Genomic DNA, 20,675 nt, shown 5'->3' on the forward strand with positions numbered 1-20,675 from the left:
ACAAAACCGAACATTTTGTACTCAGAAGTACCGCGTTCAATGGTTTTTGTTTTTCTAAAAAATCTCAACAGCAGCGCCACTAAAACGTATTTTTATGTTTATGACACTATCATTTAAATCTTTAATCTTGAACTTAAAGATGTATAGATAACTCTAGGCAATATGAGTTTATGTTTAGGAGATTTAGCCAAAAAGAACATTTATGTAAATGAGAAAGATAATTGGAGACAAAACGGAGCCCTGAGGCCAACCAATATTTTTTTTAAATTTTTGTGAATACATAAACATAATATTGACTGGAATCCATTCAAATAAACCTTACCAAAAATTGGGAATTAATTTTCATGTTCTTTGTTATTGTTGCGATACAAAATATTCTTATACATTTCTGAATTTATGTAAGTCCTATTTGATTATATATTTTAAAAGTTTTTGTATATCTTTAAAATGTTTTTTGAAACAATTCAAAGTTTTTGGCGGGCATTATTTATGCAAAATTTTGACGGGAATGGGTTATAAAATTGCCTTCATGCTGTCACACGTTTTATGTTTTGAATAATATTACTAACAATTTATTTTATCTTTATAATGTATGTAAATTAAAAACGTTGTTTTTTTTGGCACCCTATTTTTTTTATTATTATTATTATTTTCAGGGAAATACCATAGGATCGAAATGGATTGGAAAGGAAGTTCACATGAGCCTAAGAAACTTATGTGTATGTATTATCAAATTGATTTTATATTGTTTCTAAGTGTGTTTTTATTATTGAAAGTCAAATATTTTTGGTAAAAAAGCACAACCATTTTATAATAGTGTTTTGCTTATTTGAAATTATTTTAAGATCGTACTATTTTTTATAATTTTTCTTAAATTCGAAAATAGTTTCTTTATGTTCAAGTACATATCATGCCAACAACTCGAAATTTGACTTTGATATTTACAACTGTCAAAAAAGGGTTACAAACAAACTTTTTAAGAGGCGTTTAGATGAAGAAAAAATTTAAAAATAAGTATATTTTAGGAAAGTAGCTTTTAAACTACAAAAATGTTAATTATACCACCATTCTATAATTTATTATAAAGTGTTTGAGATGATTTTTATTTTAATCGTCAAAAACTGTTAGTTAAGAATCAAGGTATGAATACTGAACTAAAGGTAATGTGAGGCTATACAAAGGATCATTCGAAGTGTTTTAAAAAAGAATCTATCACCAAAAATAAATGTAAATACAACAGGCATTGACTAAGAAAGATAATTGAGATATAAGGCAATAACGCGAAGAATCAAAGATACGTTGTAAAAAACCCACATCATGCTAGTCTTGCTGTATGCTTTAGAAGCATGGACCCTCTGCAGATGAAGGGTCCATGATTCGCTCTATGGTTCTAGATTCGCTCTATGGACCGATTTGTATCAACTGGCAATATAACACCTGGTGGAGACGATACAAAGAAGAACTGCACAAACTGTTCAACGAAATGAATACTCAAAGAGAACAAAAAGCAAAAGAAGAAGACCGACCAAGTAGTTGAGGCTGATATACGACGGCTTGGAATTAAAAATTGAAGATAATAAGCTAGAGATCGAGTAACCTGGTGGAATTTATTACTTGAAGTCCAAGAGCACACAGTGATAAAGCGTCAGCTAAAGCAAAGCACTCACTTAGAAAATTTACTTGCTTCTTTCTGGAGACAAAAAACTCTCAACTTACTCATAATCTTAGGTTAACAATATTGTAAAAATTTCAAGTTGTTTGCTTTTTAATATAACCATCTTCAATTTAATTTTCTACTTTAAATGGATGTTTACAATAAGTGTAATTATTTCTTAACATCAATTTACCCTTGAACTCAATTTCGAGTTCGCTGTCTATATACAGAATCTATTTTCGCTGCACATCAAGAATGTGGAATGTTTTATCCAACTCTGTTTTTTCTTTAAATATTTCAACTTCAAGAAGAATGTGCAACAGGATTACCCTTAAAACCTTTCGTATTTTCCTAACATTCTTGAGTGTTTAAACTGTAGACATATATTAAGGAAATCTTAGCCTTTTTGGAAGTGCGATAAATATTAAAAAATCTAAAGCAAGTTATACTTTAAGCTTAAAATCAATTGTATTTTTTGTAGTTAGAATATATAGAAAATAAAAAGTCAGGTCTAATTCATATTTTTTATTTACAAGAAAGACAATATTGTTTGTATTTATGTTTCAAAATTAAGTTGTGAGTGATGTTTCAAACATGATTATAGTCGCTACTTTCCTCCCTTATGGGAATTAATGACATAACATATTAACAACCCTTAAGATCTCTTTCTATGCACCTTCATAATGATTCGTTATTACAAAATTAGCTTTTTTAAAAGATGATTATAATCTAAAAGTGGAAATTCAAGTTAATTTTATTACTACCAATTTCTACTTCAAATCAGATTTAACCTCATTTTAGATAAAATTGGTATTTAATAATAATTTCAAAGCGCAACCTCATAGCCTACGTTAAATGCTTTCTTAGACACCCACTGACAACCCACTTGTCAAAAAAAGCTCTCTCTCTATTATTAGCCCCAAAAATAGGGGTAGTTTTCTCTGGTGGTCTGGCGCACTAAAAATGCACATTTTGAATTAAAAACAAAATATTTCACTGCTCACTTTTCTCTCGTTCTCTCTAAAAACTAACTTAATGCACATAAATTCAATGCAGAGTAAAAAAAATAAGAAGATTAAAATTACATTCTCGTAAAATTTTCTTTTAGCAAGGATGCATTTAACGTTAAGTCACTCACCTCTCAGCCTTTTCGTATCCACAAGAGCACGATTAGTATATTTTATTTTTCACCACTTTATTTTTGAAATAATTGTCTTAAATTTAATCTTTTTCTGTGTGCAGAAAAATATATGATTTATCACAACCGTGTATAATTTGTTTGTTTTTATTTTTGCAGCTCAAATAAAACACTTTTATTCACAAAGTTATTTAATTGACATCCCAGTTAAAGGCAGGCTTTTAAAAATGTTATAGAACTTAAAATCCAATAAATGAAAATTTTGGTAAAATTTTTAAACTCAAAAACAAAAACCAAGTAAAAAAATTAACAAAACTAAAAATCCGTGTCCCGTTTTTATTCTATATAATTTTTCTTTCAGTTAGCTGATGATAAATTTCTTATTGGCCATCCGGATTCAACGAAACCCATTCACGAACTGAGCTTTGACCATCGAATGCTTTTCTAGGTATATAGAGAAGAGATACTTAGTGCCGCCCGCCCGAATCAAAGTGTCTAACAATTTTGGCCTAAAGTGAAATAAAAAGCTTCTTCTTCTTTTTCAACCTCAGCATCTCCTTCTCAATTCTTGATGGTTATAGATACTTTTCTAACTCATTGACGTAAATAGCTATGGTTTGAAGTGCATAATGAAGATGAAGATGTACCATCAAAAAAGGGCTATAACCACCAAACCATCGCTCGTATGGTCTTCGAAGTCGATCGCTCGTCGTCGTCTACCCTCAATGTCGTCTATCTATCGTTGTCGTCGTGCGTCCGTCGCTTGTTGTCAAAGAGATGTCTTGAAGACTTGAAGCTTGTTTGGACAGATATTTTGTCTCGATTACTTGCACTAATTTCAAGCCTATGCAAAGATACGGTTGTCTCAAGTCTCTAACTTTATTTTTAACTTTAAATTTATGCAAACTCATGAATCGATCCACCGATCGAGTGACCTTAGTAGAGGTCTTTTTCGATTCCGCTGCATGTTATTAGTGACCATAGGTCATTAACTCATATGTGATTCCGACTGAATTGTATAATCATTGATGGCTATAATATTTTTTCGATGAAAAGATACAAATTTGTGAGGAAGTGAATTTATGTAAAAGAATCGAGAATAGATGCAGGAAATGGCTATAAAGTTATGTATGGCCGATGCTGTTGCTTTTGCTGTTTCTCTTTCTGTTTCTGTTGCTAGTACCGATTTTCAAGGATCTTCTGTTGACGATGATGGTTGGTTGGTTGATTTTTGAATATGGGGGTTATTTGATTCTTTAAAATTTATTTCCGGATTATTTGTTTTATTTTATGTTTCTTTTTTGTTTGTAATCAATTCTTAGATTTTTGAGAAATGGTATGAAGATAAAAGATTTTTGTTTGTAACAAAAATTGAAGACTAGGTCAGGGGTGGTTGTCAACTCCGACCGGTCGTAATGGCGGTCAAATGAAAATTCGTATAGTCTTTTTCATGATCAAGGTCAAGAATTTGTGTTTCTTATTTTGTATTTAAATAAAAAATAAAAACACTCCGTAATGAAGTTTCGATAAAATTTAGCTTTAAATTGATTTGTTAGATATTTGACCTTGTATTTTAAAGATTGGTTTTTAAAGAACAAGTTTATATAAATTTATCTAGATAAAAAAAATCTAAAAATTAGAAGATTAAAAACAAGAGTAATTCTCTCTATAATATTGAACAGAAATTTAAAATTCAAAATACCGGCCAAAAAGATAAAAAGAAAGGGAAACAAGTTTATTTTGTTTTTGATATTTGCTTTAGAAATATACAAAAAAAAGAGTAGAAGAAGAAGATAAAACTGGTAATAATATTGATTAGAAGAGTTATACATATATATTTCTTTAGAATCTTCTATTAGGTACGTTAGTTTTGAATGTTTGGTTTCGGGGCAAAATCAATGCGGATTCTGGTTTAAATTATGTGCATGCTAATATCAATTTGATTAAGAGCCATATATTATTATAGAAGTTCCATCGAAGTTGAACCGATATAATATATAAAATTATATTTTGCACGTTCCTATAAAAGAACCTTTTATTCTTGCAGAAGGAAACTTCAACAACGAGTTATTTAGATATATTTTGTTATTATGAATGGGCCCGGAAGAACGCCTACACACATGAAAAAAATATAATAAAAATATTTGTGTAAGGGCACAAGAACTTGAATTTTTATATTGAAATTTTTGAACCGAACCGCTAGTTCTAAAAAATTAACACATATGTATGTGCAAGCAAAATTGAATTGTTTATTAAAAAATATACCGGAACCGGAAACTTGCTATTTGAAAATAAAATAATAAAAATAGTTGTCTTTGTTGTCATAACAATAGGTGTGATTTTCAAAAAAAATAATGAAGCAAAAATTACATATATGTATGTACCTACAAATGAGTCTTTTTGAAAAATATTTATTTAATAAGAAGTTCTTGTTCATGTATTGTGTTTTTATCAAACATTTAATAAAAGAGCCTGCGACCCACACTGATAACTTTCCATTCCGTCTGTCGATTTGTCTTGCTTAAAAGTTCGTAGGTTTTCGTGTTGGGTTAAAAATGTTGTCAGTTGAATTATTCTTAAAAGTTTTAAAATTACTCACAATATTTTTCATATAAGGAAATAGTTTACTTTGAAAATCTATTTTTGTTAAATAGATTTTGTCGATTTTTTACAAATTGGATGAATGAAATAAGTTTAAGAGATATCAAGACCCGAACATCATTTTTTAAAAAATTTGAGTACCTACTATTTTTTGTAGACTATTGGACTTTTATAAAAAAAAACTACTGAATGTGGAAAACAATATTTTCTGTGAAATAAAAAAAGTTTGAAGTCAATATTTTCAATTTCTTAAAAAGCTATTTAATTCGAAAGTAAATTTTTACCAAGTTTTATTAATTTGTTTTTTTTTTTTTTTTTTTTTAAACTGTCAATTCGATTTTTTGTAAAATTTTTCCGAATGTTGAAAAAAATATTTCTTTTCTTATAAGTGAAAATTAGTTGGAAGCCATAATTTCAATGTTTTGAAAAGATATTTGTGTCGAAAACCATTTTTTGTTTTGTAGGTTTTAATAGCATTTGAAAGATTTATTTTGTATTTCTTGTATAAATTATGGTTTAAAGAGCATTGTTTTGTGTTAAAAACAAATTTTAGCACACAAAGAAATCATTTTGAAATCAATACCTTCATTAAGTAGCGAGGTATCGAAATTCATTTTTTCCTAATTGTGTGCAGTATTTTTATAGAATTTAATTTGTATAAAAAAAAACTGACTGTTGAAAACCCAATTTTTTTAAAGCCGTTTTGCATATTTGGATATATATTATCTGTAACACAAAACGTATTTGGCTTCAATATCTCTAATGTTTGTTGAGTACGGACGTACACACGCACACCAAACATCTTTCTAACCATTTTTGATTTAGATTCTATGGACGTTGAAACGTCGAAAAATGATAAAATTTTAATTTATATTGAATTCGACCAAGCATATGTATATTTTGATACAAAATAGTAACTCCAAATAAGTATAATTTGATTTCACTTAATAAATCCCAAAGCAAGATTTCCTAAATTTATGTTTAAACGCTATGACTTACATTTTCTACTTTTGGAATAGTTAGATGCATTTTGAAATAGGGTATAAACAGTAATTTCGAGAATCTGCAAAGTTCAATATCAAATTTCATTTGATACCATTTTTGTTCGTGTTAACTCTAAATGCGAAATATGTTATAGAAAGTTGAAACATAAACAACTTTAAAAATACATTTTATATTTTGAAAACATCCACTTCAAAATTTTATTTAGGTTTTAAGTCATATGTGTATAATAAATAAATTATGAGGCGCAAAAGTCCGTAGAGAACTCTTTTTGTATGCCAAATTGTAATGGCTAAGCACTGTTCATGAGAAGAAAAGTGAGAAGTGAAACAAACATTTTAAGTGGCACAAGAACAGGTCTCTATACCTTTAGCATGGCGTCCTATGCACTTTTATTGTATTTTTTGTCGACTATCTTAAAGCTGGGCATACATTTATAAAACTAGCCTACTTATAAACGTGACATACAACTAACTTAAATTTTATTAATGCCTTTCCGGCTTCTCCTAATTCAATAGTTTTTGCTGATTAATCGCTACCCGTGAGGATCAACGACCATCTTGCGCCACTCCACATAATATCGTGTGGCCCTAGCCAATGGAGTACAAAACAGAATTCTCTCGGAATTTTAGATAGACGTTTATTTTCATTGTAAGGAAATCTAATAATATCAACTTTTCAGGCTTTTCTGTAAGCAAATAGATGGTCGGCGTACGTAGTTGTCTTATTTAGACTATCAGACCGTTGACACATTATTATAGACTCCTAAACTACTTAACCGGATTTAATCACCGTGTGCAGTTTGATCGAACTTGATAGATAGGATAGCTTACATCTCAATTTATGATCGCAATATTATTTGTCTGTTATTTGAAAATCACAATTATTTGTTAGCTCCAAACTATTCTAACCGATAGTGACATCTGTTGACTTCCAAACGTTTTAAATTTGCAACAATTTATTGATTATTATTGATTACATTTATTTTGTAGTAAACAAAATACAGTGAATTTTACTGTTTCAATTTTATGTGCTAGCAGCAATTTTGTATGTGTTTTTTTTACAAATGGCATCTATGTATGATGTCCCTGTACCGTTCCGCTTACATGGTTTACATCAATGAAATATGACAAAATAACGTTAGCCACAGCAATGCGAGGCCGGGTCAGCTAGTATGTTAAAAATCTGAATTTGATTGATTTTTCAAGTAGAATAAGTGATTGATTTTTTATCAATCAAATGCCTATGGCGTGGATTGCAAGTAACATTAGTGAAAAAATTTTTGGTCTACGTACACCTTGGAAGAAAAATATTAATATTTTAACGATAAGACCGTTGTACATTTTTGTTCCAAGATCGAATCATTTGATTCACATTGCCCAATTCTTTTAAGTATTTAAGCCATTCGTATTACATTCAAATTAATCAATAATAAGAACTGTTTCTTAAAACGTGTGTACAAAAACGCAATGGGGAGAATTTTAAGATCTGTTTATAAATATTATAGAGGATGAAACTCTACGTCTATAGCAAATTCAAAGTTTTATAAATTCATGATCATACCCTTTGTTTACATCTGCCCAAGTCTCCTACAAAATTAAGGTGTATTTTGATATAAGTAATGTTTATTACATGGTATTGATTTTCAACTTTTGTTGCATTATACATCAATTTTAAGGTTAACATTAATGCCATACAATGTGTCATCACTCATTTTTTTTCAAATGTCTTCCTCCAAAGCGTAGCACCCAAAATTGTACTTTCAAAAACTTAAACCCAAATATCTGAAAAACAATTGAGCTTTAAGTTAAGAAAAATAATGCCAACATTTTTTCTATCTCACAAAATACAAACAGTTATTTCAGTTAACCGTTTAATATCGTGTAAACTTTAAAACAGATATGGGAAATTCACTTTAAATTTTATATAAGAATGTTGTTAGTTTTGTATAAATATATATTTATTTATAATACATATTATGTTTATATAAGTAAAATAAAATTGAAACATAAAAAACTATAAAAATAAATGTTATGTTCTAGAATTATTTACTTCAAAAAATTGTATTAATTTTTTGTCATTTAATATAGCAATTAGAAGGAGCAACAATCCGTAGAGAACTAGAGCCTATATAGCTACTTTCAAATTTAAACCACTACTGTGTCCATGGAATGATGTGAAGGAAATCCAAACGGTTAAGCACTTTTCACGATAAGAATTGCTTTTGAAATAAGTCTTAATTAGAGATAGTACCCAATATGGGATAAATTAGCGCAGCTGAAAATATGTTCGTTATAAGACCGCACCTGTCTATGAAGAGGAATGCCTCTGATGGAATGAAGCGTGTACTTTCAAAGTATTTGTCTTCGTTCGAAGTAATAGCTGTCGCAATGTGATTCAGAATCACGATTAAATCTCTTAATCTCTATTTGCTTTTCTAACAACAAAACTAATATGCTCAGTAAATGTAAGTTTCGAGTTTAAGACTACACCAAAGTCAGTAAAAGTTGAAACTCTACTTAAGGAACAAGATTGAAACATGTTATTGCAAAAGTAGACGGTTAGATTTCATTCATTTGAAAAGTTCATTCTTTTGAAAAGTTTATAGTCATCAGCATATATATGGACTGACGAATTTTTATGATCTAAACAAACTCATTTATAAATTAAATAAATAAGATTGGTCCTAGATGACTGCCCATTGACGATTACATTTCTTTGTTGAAGATTCAATAACAATAACGGGTCAAGGGATTAAGATAACATAGTTCAAAAATACATAATTTTAAAAACATACCAGTAAAAGGAATAAAATTAGCATTTTCAAAATTAAAAAAAATTCTTTTCTGTTTTAACATTAATTTAATAAAAAAAGGCTGGGATGCGACCCAGACTGATAACTTCCAATCCCGTCTGTCGATTTGTCTTGCTTGAAAGGTTTGTAGGTTTTCATGTTTTGTAAAAAAGGTTTTCAATTGAATTATTCTAAACAATTTAAAAATTAATATCAATATTTTGCATATGATGATATACATAGTTTAATTTCAAAATTTAATTTTAATAACAAGATTTCTTAGCCTTTAACCAATTTTTATCATTTTTAGTAGCATTTCTTATAAAAATGTATTTCTTATATAAACAAATACAAATTAGATGAATGAAATCAATTTGAAGTCAATACCTTCTATGGTTCAATTGATATCGAGGACCGAACATCATTTTTACCAAATGTTCGTACTCTTTTTCGTAGATTATTTTTGTTGTTTTTGTTATCAAAAATTCACTGAAAGTCAAAAACAATATTTTGTGTGAGATAAAATAAGTTTGAAACCAATATTTTTAATTTTTGAAAAGACATTTAAGTCGAAAATCAATTTTGACGAATTTTAGAAATGCGTTTTTATGGTTTTATTTTTTGTTAAAAAACTTTCAATTCGAAAGAATAACGAAAAATAACGTTTTTGACATCTGGTAAATTTTAGAGAAAAATCTTATTGACAGGTTTCTTATAAAAAATAAAAACCTAAATAAAATTAATAAAAGTTAGTAAAAAAAGATGTTCGACTAAAATAACTTTTCAAATTCAATTAACTTTTATCTTTTAAAAAATATTATTGGCAACATTCAATAAAATTTTGAGAAAAATCGAAATGACAGTTTTTTTACAAAAAATAAAAAATACATTTTCGATATTCAGTTCTTTTTTTATAAATATTAACAGTCTTGTTTTTCATAAAAAAATAAAATCTACAAAAAAAAATGCTACGCAAATAAATTAGTAAAAATGTGTTTCCTACTAAAAATAAAAAATCTATTTAACAAAACTATATTTTAAAACTAATCTAATACATTATATGAATAATATTGTTGGTAATTTTGAAATTATTAACAATTATTCAACTGACTACTTTTTGAACCCAACACGAGAACCTACACTCTTTTAAAGCAAGACAAATCGATAGACGGTATGGAAAGTTATCAGTGTGATTTGCACCTCAGTCTCTTTTTAAATTTAATTTAAATCTCATTTTTGTTTGAAAATGTAAAAGATTAACAACCTTCTTTCAAACTGCTGTTGTAAAACGCAAAAATAACGAAGAACTTTACTAAACATATTCTAATAAAATAAAAGTAAAGTAAATTAAACAAAATGAAATTAAATTATGTAAAAAAAAAATCAAGTTTTTAGTAAATAAGTACCTAAAAGATGAATCAGTTTTTTTTGATTATAAAAGCAAGAATATGTGACCTAGTTGGGTACAATAATTTTAAACAAAAACCACAAAAAAAAATCATAATTATTTTTGCAAAAAAATTCAAAATTGCAGAAAACGAAATCAAAATTTGTTTAAAAAAATATGTATAATTGATTATTCCGACAAAAAAAAACATTGGCTTTATAAATTACTTTGAGGGACTTTTAAAATTGAATTAATTAGACACATAGTTAAGCATTTCAGTATAATTTGTTTATGATAAAAAGAATAATTTTACAAATACAAATGCATGTATGTATACGTTTTTTGGAAATTCCATTCACCCCAGTAACAGCACACATAAAGAAGTTATTTTTATTTATAATTTGAATTTACATAAATTACAGAAACACTAGTTTGTTGAAAATTAAAACATTTTTTTATTTTGAGTCGGATAAAACATAATAATTATAGTTTTTATGAGGAAGATGACTTAGCATTTATTATTTTGCTCATGTCATAATAGTTTATAATTTATAACTTTTCAAACATGAGCTAATAATAACAAACTTAGAATTGGTGAATGAATAAATTCACAGTCTCATTTTCTTAACTTTGAAACCCTTATTTTATGTTATTACTTGAAAAAAATATTGTTTAAAAATATGATATAAAAATTGATGTTCACATAAGCAGATTTGACTGTGTTCAACTCACTTCATTCATTATGTAATTACAATATGATCGATTAAAAAATATTACTGCAGGCTTGGTTTTATTAAAACTTTGAATAAATTCAAAATCTATAGAAAAAATGAAACAACAAATTTCCATAATTAAATCATTATTTTACTAAATATATGAGTTTTTTTAAACGCTCGATTTTTGATCTTGACTTTGCTTCCTTACGGTACTGAAACAAAAAATAAATATAACTATGACTCAAAATTATATTTTTGGAGTTTTCAATAATCGCATATTTTGATTTTTTTTGTTTTGATAAATAAAATGGAAAATAACAACATCTTAATTTATTTAATTAAATAATTATAATGTTTTGATTTGCAAAATAAACAGTGACGGAAGAAATAGATATACAAATATTGGTATTTCCAACACCTTCAATTAATTTCAAATTTAAACTAAATTAGAAGTATTTAAAAATAATGAGTTGGCGAATTTTGTTCTTTGACGAGTCATTGAAGGCAAAACAAAAAAATACAATAACCTCGAACTTTTTTGGGAAAACTCTTATTTTCATACGACTTTTTGTATTTGTTTTTGTAAAGTCTAAAAAGATAATTTCAAATTATTAACGTTATGAACAATAAGCAAAAGCATTGAAAATATGTATGAAATGCAACCCTGGATTCAGGTGTTTTAATTTAAACAATTTTTAATCACTTGCATTCGAGTACTTTTACATCTTTTTCAAACCATTGTGAATTTAGTTTATATGAAAAGGTCATCTATAGGTTAACAAACTTTTTTGAAGATTTTGATACAGTTTAATTTTATATTTCCTATACAAAATTTTATTTTGCCTAAAATTGAAAAAAATATTAGCATCGCGTGTGCGGTGTGATGTCCAATTTATCATAATCAATTTAACTCTGCCAATTTTGTGAGCTTGTAAACTTTTGTGAGCTTGTAAACTTTAGCCCATTAGCTAGCCAGTTGCCTTAAAACACAAACTCATATTGGTTTTGGCCTTAAAAAATGTTGTGATTATTTCTTCCTTCCGAAGTCTTGTTAAAACTTCGACAATTTCTGTCAATCTCGTCACTAATTATAAGACAATATTTGGCTTAAAGAAAAACAATTTTGTTATATTTATGTTCATTCCTTAAGTGTTCTTAAATTAATATGTACATTGATGAAATGTCATAAGGAATGGTCAGGGACTTATGAACATTTCAGCTTTGAACTTCTGGCTCAAAGCGTTCTACTATTCTATGAGAGCGTGATATGGAGGGATAGAATTTTGCTAACTTTGTCCTGTTTTTGTTTAAACGAAAGATGAAATCGACTTTCGACAAACATGTTTCAAGCCCTGGTGATTGCAAATATATGTATTTTATTTTTCCTGTTTATACCAAAATTGCTATTTTTTGCATTTCTTCGCCATTGTTGTCCTTTTCTGCCTTTAATGATTTTTTATTAAATTTTGTTAAGAAATATGTAATAATTGTTTTAGCATTTAAGGAAATGCGAAAATTTTCACATAGCTGTGAATCTTTAGTTAAAAATCTTGTAGAGTTTTAAGCATACACAATGTACAGTACTGTGCAAAACATTTGCAACTGAACATTCGTATATATAAAAGTTATCTCAATCAATTTTTTTTACTCTTTTTCGACTTTTGTCTGTATCACCTTACTGTTCATAATCTTAAAGCACTGATCAACAGGCGAATTCTACAAATTCACTGCTTTTAGAAACACAATAATGATTTCAGCTGTGCAAAACATTTGCAATTAGTGGCCATTGCTCTTTTCGTTCCATTTTGATAACGGATAATCTAATTTATCTTGAGTTTGGTAAGTTCACTTCACGGGAACTTTGATCGATAAAACGGTTTTTTAAGATACATTATTTTAAAATTGAGAAAAAAATGTTTTAAGAAATGGCGGGAAACAAATATTATTTTTTAATTTATATAAAATCCAGAATTTTGAGAGTTTTAAAATAAGAGCATCACAAAAAGAAATTTTAAAGAAATTTTCCATTCACAAATCAACTATTTGCAGAGTCATCAAAACTGGAAAGATGTTATGCTATCATAGAGGAGGAAGGCCTCGAAACACCACAGTAAAAGATGATTGAAAAATAACTATCATCCAGGGAAGAAAAAATTGAACTTAGGTTACCCATTGACCTATCAACTATCAGGCGCCGCGCACTGCAGGCTGGATTGCGTGGTTTTCAGATAGCAAAAGAGCGATTTATTTAAAAAAAAATGTCAAAGCTCATTTGACTTTTGCAAAAACTCATCTCAATTGGAGTCCCTAAAAATGGGAAAGGGTCTTGTTTTCTGACGAATCAAAGTTCAATAAGAGGTAAGAGGCTAAATCGAAAATACACTAAAGATACATGGAGGGGGTTCAATGCTGGTTTTGAATTGCTTCTCTGGTAAAGGAATCGGGTCAACTCGACAAGTGGAGGGCATTATGAAGTTTGAAGACTATGTAGACATCCTTTGTAACACCATGCTGCCTTATGCCCATTGTGAAATGGACGTTCCAACACGACAATGATCCCAAACATAATACGAAGTTGGTCATAAACTTTATTACAGAAAAACAAATGGAGGTTTTACCAATCCCATCCCAATTTCCCGACCTAAACCCAATAGAGAATCTTATACCTTCGATTCCCAGAATCGGTTATTAAAAATAAAGGGCATGCAATCAAATATTAACATTTACTTGCCTTGAAGTAAGAAGATATTTAGTTGTGAGGTCTAAGTTGCAAATGTTTTGCAAAGCAATTTTACCAACTATTAAAGTATTTAGTTTTTTTTACTTTTTGTTTAAGTCAAGAGTGTTAATTTTTTTCCAACAATTATAACGTAATATGAAAACGTTTGGAAAACTAAAGAAAGAATTTTGCTGTTTGATTTTGTAAAAAAAATTAATGAAAAATGTTGGAGAACTAGAACAGTTGCAAATGTTTTGCACAGTACTGTATTTTTCATACAAATGATGGAAAATGTTCGAATTTATGCATTAATTAATGTTTTTCTACGCAAATATGCTTGGTGCTCTTTCTCGAAGCGTAAAATCCATGCCGTAAAGTTTACTGCCATTTTCAATGGAAACAGAGGGCTCAAACGATTTAGCAGATAAAATATGTAGTAAACGGCGATGTGCATTCCAAACTTCCAGGAAACATTGAAGTAAATAATGTTGAAAGTTGTACATGGGCTCCACTTGTTTCAGCTGAAGTTGAGGGATCAGTTAGCTCCTTCAAAGCCCTTCTAAGGGACAACCGAAGAAGATTGCTACCTGAGGACTTTAAAAAATTGTTAGTAGTCCAATGCTACTATAGTAAAATATATTTTTGTTTATTTTACTATTATTTTTTAATAAATGCCTTTTCTTTGCCTTTTTTTAATTGTTTATGTCAAAATAATTCTTACTCTGGTGATATGAATTTTGGTTATTCTAAAAAGATAAAATACATATTTATATAATGTTTTCCGGCTGCAAGTACAGCAGCGCTTTAACTCCTCCTGAAGCATAACGCAGCAACAAGATCCTTCAACCTATCCCGATTCACCGCAACTGATCTCAGCTGTGGCTACGATTGAATACCTTGAGACCGAGCCACCTTCAAAACTGATGACCCCCAAGGTGTCTTTGGTCTTCCAACGCGTCTATTACCCTCAACCCCTCAACGTTAAATATGGTTTACTGCCACAGGATCTTCAGAATAGAGCGCAGACAACGGTTAACAAAATTTGTACTCTGCTCAAGATGTTGGCAGAGCATTGCCATGCTTCAGAAGCATATAACAGCACTGATTTCACGTTAGATTGGAAGAGTTTCAACTTGGTGCGTAGCGATATTTTGCTAGAGCTCCACACAGGAGAAGGGATTCCAAATGCACTACGGGCTTTGTTTATTCTACTGTTAACAACCAGGTCCGTTCCGTAATCGAGAGCTATAATACTTCCCAAATAATTAAATTGCTCAACCTCCTCTATGGTCCCCTGCCTTAGAATAACTTGTGTGCTTTAGCCTGTGGACATTACCTTGGTCTTATTTGTGTTAATCCTTAAGCCAGCCACCTCTCCATTTAATTTGCAGCGAATGACAGTTAAAATACCTTCAGTAACATTGTCTGGCTGGGTTAGGTTAAAGTAGCTTTCCATGATGGAGTAGGACACACTTAGGCTAGTGTGATACCACATGAATCTTGAGGTTTCATGCTCAATAAATCTATTTACAGTACCTTACAAAACGTGAAAGACTGATTATGTTAATATGATTGAGATCGTTTAGATCGTCATAGAAAAATTCTCTTAGGTAATTATTGCGTTTTTGAGCTAGAGCAGGACATGTACAGAATAGGTGAAGAAGTCATACCAGAGATTTAGATTGTCTTATGACATTTACAAGAATTCTTTTATTGCCAAAAGTTCCGCCTTGAACACGCTACAACGATTGTTAAGGCGAATTAAGACACTTAATTGCAGTAGTCAAAGTACAAACCCACAATAAAACTTTCATTCGTTTTTGATCCATCTGTGTTAAATTGGGCAACGGCCTAGTCACTGATAAAGCTTCGGTTCCCATCGATCACCGAAATCAAGCATCAGTGAGCGTGGTTAGTAGAAAGATGGGGGACCGTCTCGAAACCTACTGCGTGCTGTTGTCATGTGTTCTTTCTTTCTGTTGTTCTTTCTCTTCTGTCCTTCTGTCTTGTATTAATGTCTTGTGTTGTTATCACCTTACATGGCCTTAGTTGCTCAAGGTGCTGTGTTCTCTACTCTGCACATTTATGTGCAGAGTAGTGTGAAATGTAATGTAATGTAATGTAATGATCCATCTGTGTTAAATTGAATTGAATCATCTTCCAGGCATTCCTATCCTCCCAGAAAGATCTGAAAGGTATAGAAATCTGGAAGTTTCTATTGAATTGAAGTTGGAGTATGTTGTAGTCTGTGCTTTGGAATTGATTCTAAATACTCAAGAATTATGGAGTGCCCAATGTTGATGTTACCCCATTGCTAAGGGTAATATCTTCTTATCACCTAATATGTGAGAAAAAAAGCATTTCTCAATAAAAATTGCTATTACAACATAAAATTCAAAGTTGAAAGTTCAATCTTATCTAAGACCTTATAAAAAACCGTTGATATATTGAAATGTTTATTAGAGCTTTTGGGTTCGATTTGTATTTTTATTACATTGCAGCAGTTAAGGAGTTAACTAAAAATTTAATTTTACTTAAATTCATTTTGCATACTTAGGCCAGTACTACTTTTCTTTAATTTAATATTAATTTTAAGCTATGTAATGCGGTAGTTCAAAAATGCATCAGGAAATAATCTATATTTCGAAAAATAGACGTGTCACAACATGCAAACAAAATTGTTACTAAAATTTATTGGAGATTATAGCAGTCATAAAATGTAACTTTTTCACATAGCTTTTGTCTCAAAAATCATCAAACAATAGCATTACAGAAAATATCGGTGTGACATTCAGAGTTGTAAATCCAGTTGTTGTGCCACCTAATTTATTTAACTTTCTTAAAGCATTAAATTTCTATAACCGATCCGATTTGTCAAATTGAAAATTTTGATATTTTTCGAGGTTTCTAGGTCCCTAGAATCTTAATCAAAGATTTTTAGAGAGATGTCCGTGTGTGCGCACGTCATTCAGTCGGAATTATATTATTTAACGTAGATACATATCTTATAGAGATATCGATTTTTAGTACTCGAGTATCTTAGGAAAAAAATATTATTGTACCCTAAAATAATTGAATGCAGTCTAAGACTTAAAGAAAAAAAATATGAAAAGTTGGTAAAAATTGATTTTCTAATGGCATATCTTGGCAAAAATTAAAGATATTGCCTTCAAACTAATTGAATCTTATAAAAACAATTGTTTTCAATTTACAGAGAATGTTATAGATCCAACATTCTTTTTTTTTAAACATTTGAATCTACAAAAAATACTACACAAAATTGTAGTTTGATTCTTAATGTCTCGTGAATAAATGAAGGTATTTACTCGAAAATGAATTCATTCTATGGTAAATTTTGTTTTTAACATAAGATAATAGTCTTAGAAAAACCCAATCCGTATTTTTTTACGGAAGAAATTCAAACTTTCGAGAAATACTGCCTTAATTGATAAGAAATGTTGAGAACAAATACTTGAATTCAAACTTAATTTGTCATTACAAAATATTGTTGCTAGCTTTGAGTTGTTTTTTTTTTAACTCAATTGACACAACTAATCTCATAAAACACAAAAACCTACAAAGAACAAAACACGAAACAAATAATAAATGGTTCTCGACTCAAGTATTATGAGAACAAAGAAACATACTGACGTAAAATGTTTGTATCTCAAACCAAATATTGTTAATATAATAGCACCCTCTTCATTTATTGGTATTTTGACCCATGGTAATACATTTTTGGAGTTAAAATAACTACATTTAATTTTTTTCAGTTTTAGGATGTAGTCTTAAGAAAATGGTATTGCATCTGAACTTATTAACCGCAGTGAGTAAAAATGAGTGTTTAAAACATGGTCTACACATTTCCAACAGTATATAATTTATTGAAATCGAAATTGAAATATTTATATACGAGGTGTACCACACATGATGGTATTATTTTTACCAAAAAAGAAATATTTATAAGGCTTCTATTAGAAGAATGAAACGAAGCTAAAACGTTTAATGTTTAATTGAATACATCATAGCAAATACAAAAAAGACATTACAAAATAGTGTAACTTGTTCGTTCGACTTATTTATTTAGTTTTAACTTAAGAATATGAACATAATTCAAAAAGATGGCTTTCTTAAAACAATACATTTTAATTGCTGTGCATGAAAACTGTTATTGAATGAAAGTTTTATACAAACAACAGTCTAATTGTAAGAGATCCCGTACACACGGAAATCTACACTTTTGGTATTTCGACTTAAAACGACTTCAGCATCACTTTGTTTTCTTCTGTGGCAAGTTATTTTGTTTGTAATTTGTGCTTTAAATGTTTATATATATCATTTCTTTAAATATAGCTGAAATAGGTTTTCGGAAGTCAGATCGTTCTGATTTTGCGCTCCTTGGGTTCAAAATGAAAAAATTGTTTTGAAATCATGTTTAGTAACGTTAGTTTTAAGCCAAAAAAAATATTTTTAGATTTGATATACGAGTAAGCTTCCACATCTGTTTGCTTCCATAATATATCCAAAGTATTACCCAAAAACGAATACAAAAAAAAAAAAAAAAATGTCTTACAGGACAAAAGTGTATGTCATTCTCAAATATCTCTTTTATTAACATTTTAAAATATTGTTGACATTGAACAATGTTTCGTGTGTGAATTAATATATAATTCGTGTTTTAAACTATTTTTAAAGTAATTTTCCACTAATGAATGCTATTATTAATAATCTTATATTGGTTATATATTTTTTATAAATACAAGTGCTTTAATACCAAACAAACCAAATATCACCCTATTTCTAAAAAATTCACCAACGGAAAAAGCTTTAAACAAGCGAAGAGTATACATTAAGGCGCTGGCGCTGTTTGTTTTAACAATTTTTTAAATTTAAACCAATTAAGTGTGTACCTACGTTTATTTTAAAATATTAAACAACTAAAATCCTTAGGTTTTGTTCCAAAGTTAAAATATTAGTTGTTTATTAATTTTTATTATTATTTAAATACATTTTGTCAGAAAATGGTGGTGATTTCTCTGCTAAATAATCATTATATTATCTGAAATATTTTTTACCAGAATGTTCTTATCAATTTTTTGATCTTGTTTTATAAAGGAGCTATAATGAATAAATCAAGTTCTATTTTTCCAAATTTAGTTAAGAACTGTGCATATAAGGTCTTAATTTTTAAGAAGAAATTTAGCTACTTAATTATTGCATTGTGTTATTTTTTATTTGGACGGTATTTTCATTGATATTACATTCTGTTTTGAATATTGAACTGATGTGACTTTTTGTTCATCGAAAAAGCTATTTAACTATATAATTCCTATCTCTACTTGTAAAAATGGAATAACATATAATTATAAAATGTTGTTTCCTTTTCAAATTTAATGCGTAAGTGGTGAATGAATTTCTATTTAATTATTATTAATTTTATAATTTGTTTACTTTTTTAAACACTTGTTGATCTCAATTTGTTTTTATTTGTTGCTAATATAATGAGAACTTTATTATTAATGGATCAACAACATTTTTAAATGGTAGCAGTTTTTAACTAGAACTAAACTCAATATACGTCTTAATACTTTTTTTAATAATTAAGTAAAGGTATCAATTTTAAACTGTGTATAAAGCGTGTGATAAAATCTTTATTAGGGTGCATAGTTCAACTTAAACGGAAATAATCCCAGACAAACAGTCTAGTGAAATACACTTACTTAAAATAACACTTGATGTTAAATGTTAATCATTTTTAGCCTTGCAACAATTATTGGGAATTGACATTTATTATAACTTAAGTAATTCAGTTTAAATTCCTTTTAAAATATCATTTAATACTAATAAAGAGATTTTAGACATGGATCTCAATGCATATTATTTTTTTTGCAAATTTAAGAAAATTATTGATTATGTACAAAATTACATAGATCTCCTAAGAAAAACATTTTTCAACATTATTAAAGGCATTATCACCTTTTATCGAAAATGACTTTTGAATGATATTTTATAGAAAATTCTTCAGCGCAGCAAGCTTGAAAATTTTGAATCCCTCTTAAAACTATAAACGAACTTGAATTCAAATTTGGCATAAAACGTTACTCCATTAGTACCCCGTTGTCTATCCAACCTCGTAACTTTAACAAAAAGAATCTCGTAACTCGATTTTATATTGTTACATTTGCACCGCATAGAAAAAACACCGAAAAACTATTAAACAAATTGTAGATAGATAACATAGATTACATTTTTTCAAAAATTTACAAAAATGTGAGTAGTACGCAGTTTGCTCAGAGATTTGATATTTGAAATATATCTCACAGCTGAAAAATGTTATGAAAGTTAATAAATAAATTTGAATTAAGAAAAAAACTACATTTACAAACAAACTTTTAAGCAAAACATATCTGCAAATAGTAAGTTATCATGTGGGTCGCATCCCAGCCTCTTTTCTTTAATTTTAAACCGTACAGAAAAATTAAAAATTGAAGAGAAATGGCAGCTAGTTCAACAAGCTTTTAATAAGTCATCTTAATCATCAGAATAAAGAAGATAGGGGCTATATAAATGTTATAAGAAAGAAACAAACTGTGTTCTGTTCCCGGACCTCCAGGATCTTGACATATTTAGTGACAGTGAACAAGAGGTGAGATGAGAACGTTAA

The 20,675-nt window shown here is 28.8% G+C and overlaps 1 protein-coding gene across 2 annotated transcripts in view; it reads right to left on the bottom strand.

Annotated features, from left to right (window-relative positions):
- Positions 1-20,675, bottom strand: part of LOC129941819 (elongation of very long chain fatty acids protein AAEL008004) — a 45,238-nt gene that overhangs the window by 13,224 nt on the left and 11,339 nt on the right. The window contains exon 1 of one of the 2 annotated variants that reach the window (XM_056050553.1): positions 2,793-3,267. The exons of the other annotated variant lie outside the window; for it this stretch is intronic. The gene's annotated coding sequence lies outside the window, so the exon portion shown is untranslated. Of the gene's footprint in view, positions 1-2,792; positions 3,268-20,675 lie in introns of those variants that run through there. 2 annotated transcript variants of the gene reach the window in all.

The sequence above is a fragment of the Eupeodes corollae genome, chromosome 1 (genome assembly GCF_945859685.1).
Source record: "Eupeodes corollae chromosome 1, idEupCoro1.1, whole genome shotgun sequence".
Taxonomy (NCBI): domain Eukaryota; kingdom Metazoa; phylum Arthropoda; class Insecta; order Diptera; family Syrphidae; genus Eupeodes; species Eupeodes corollae.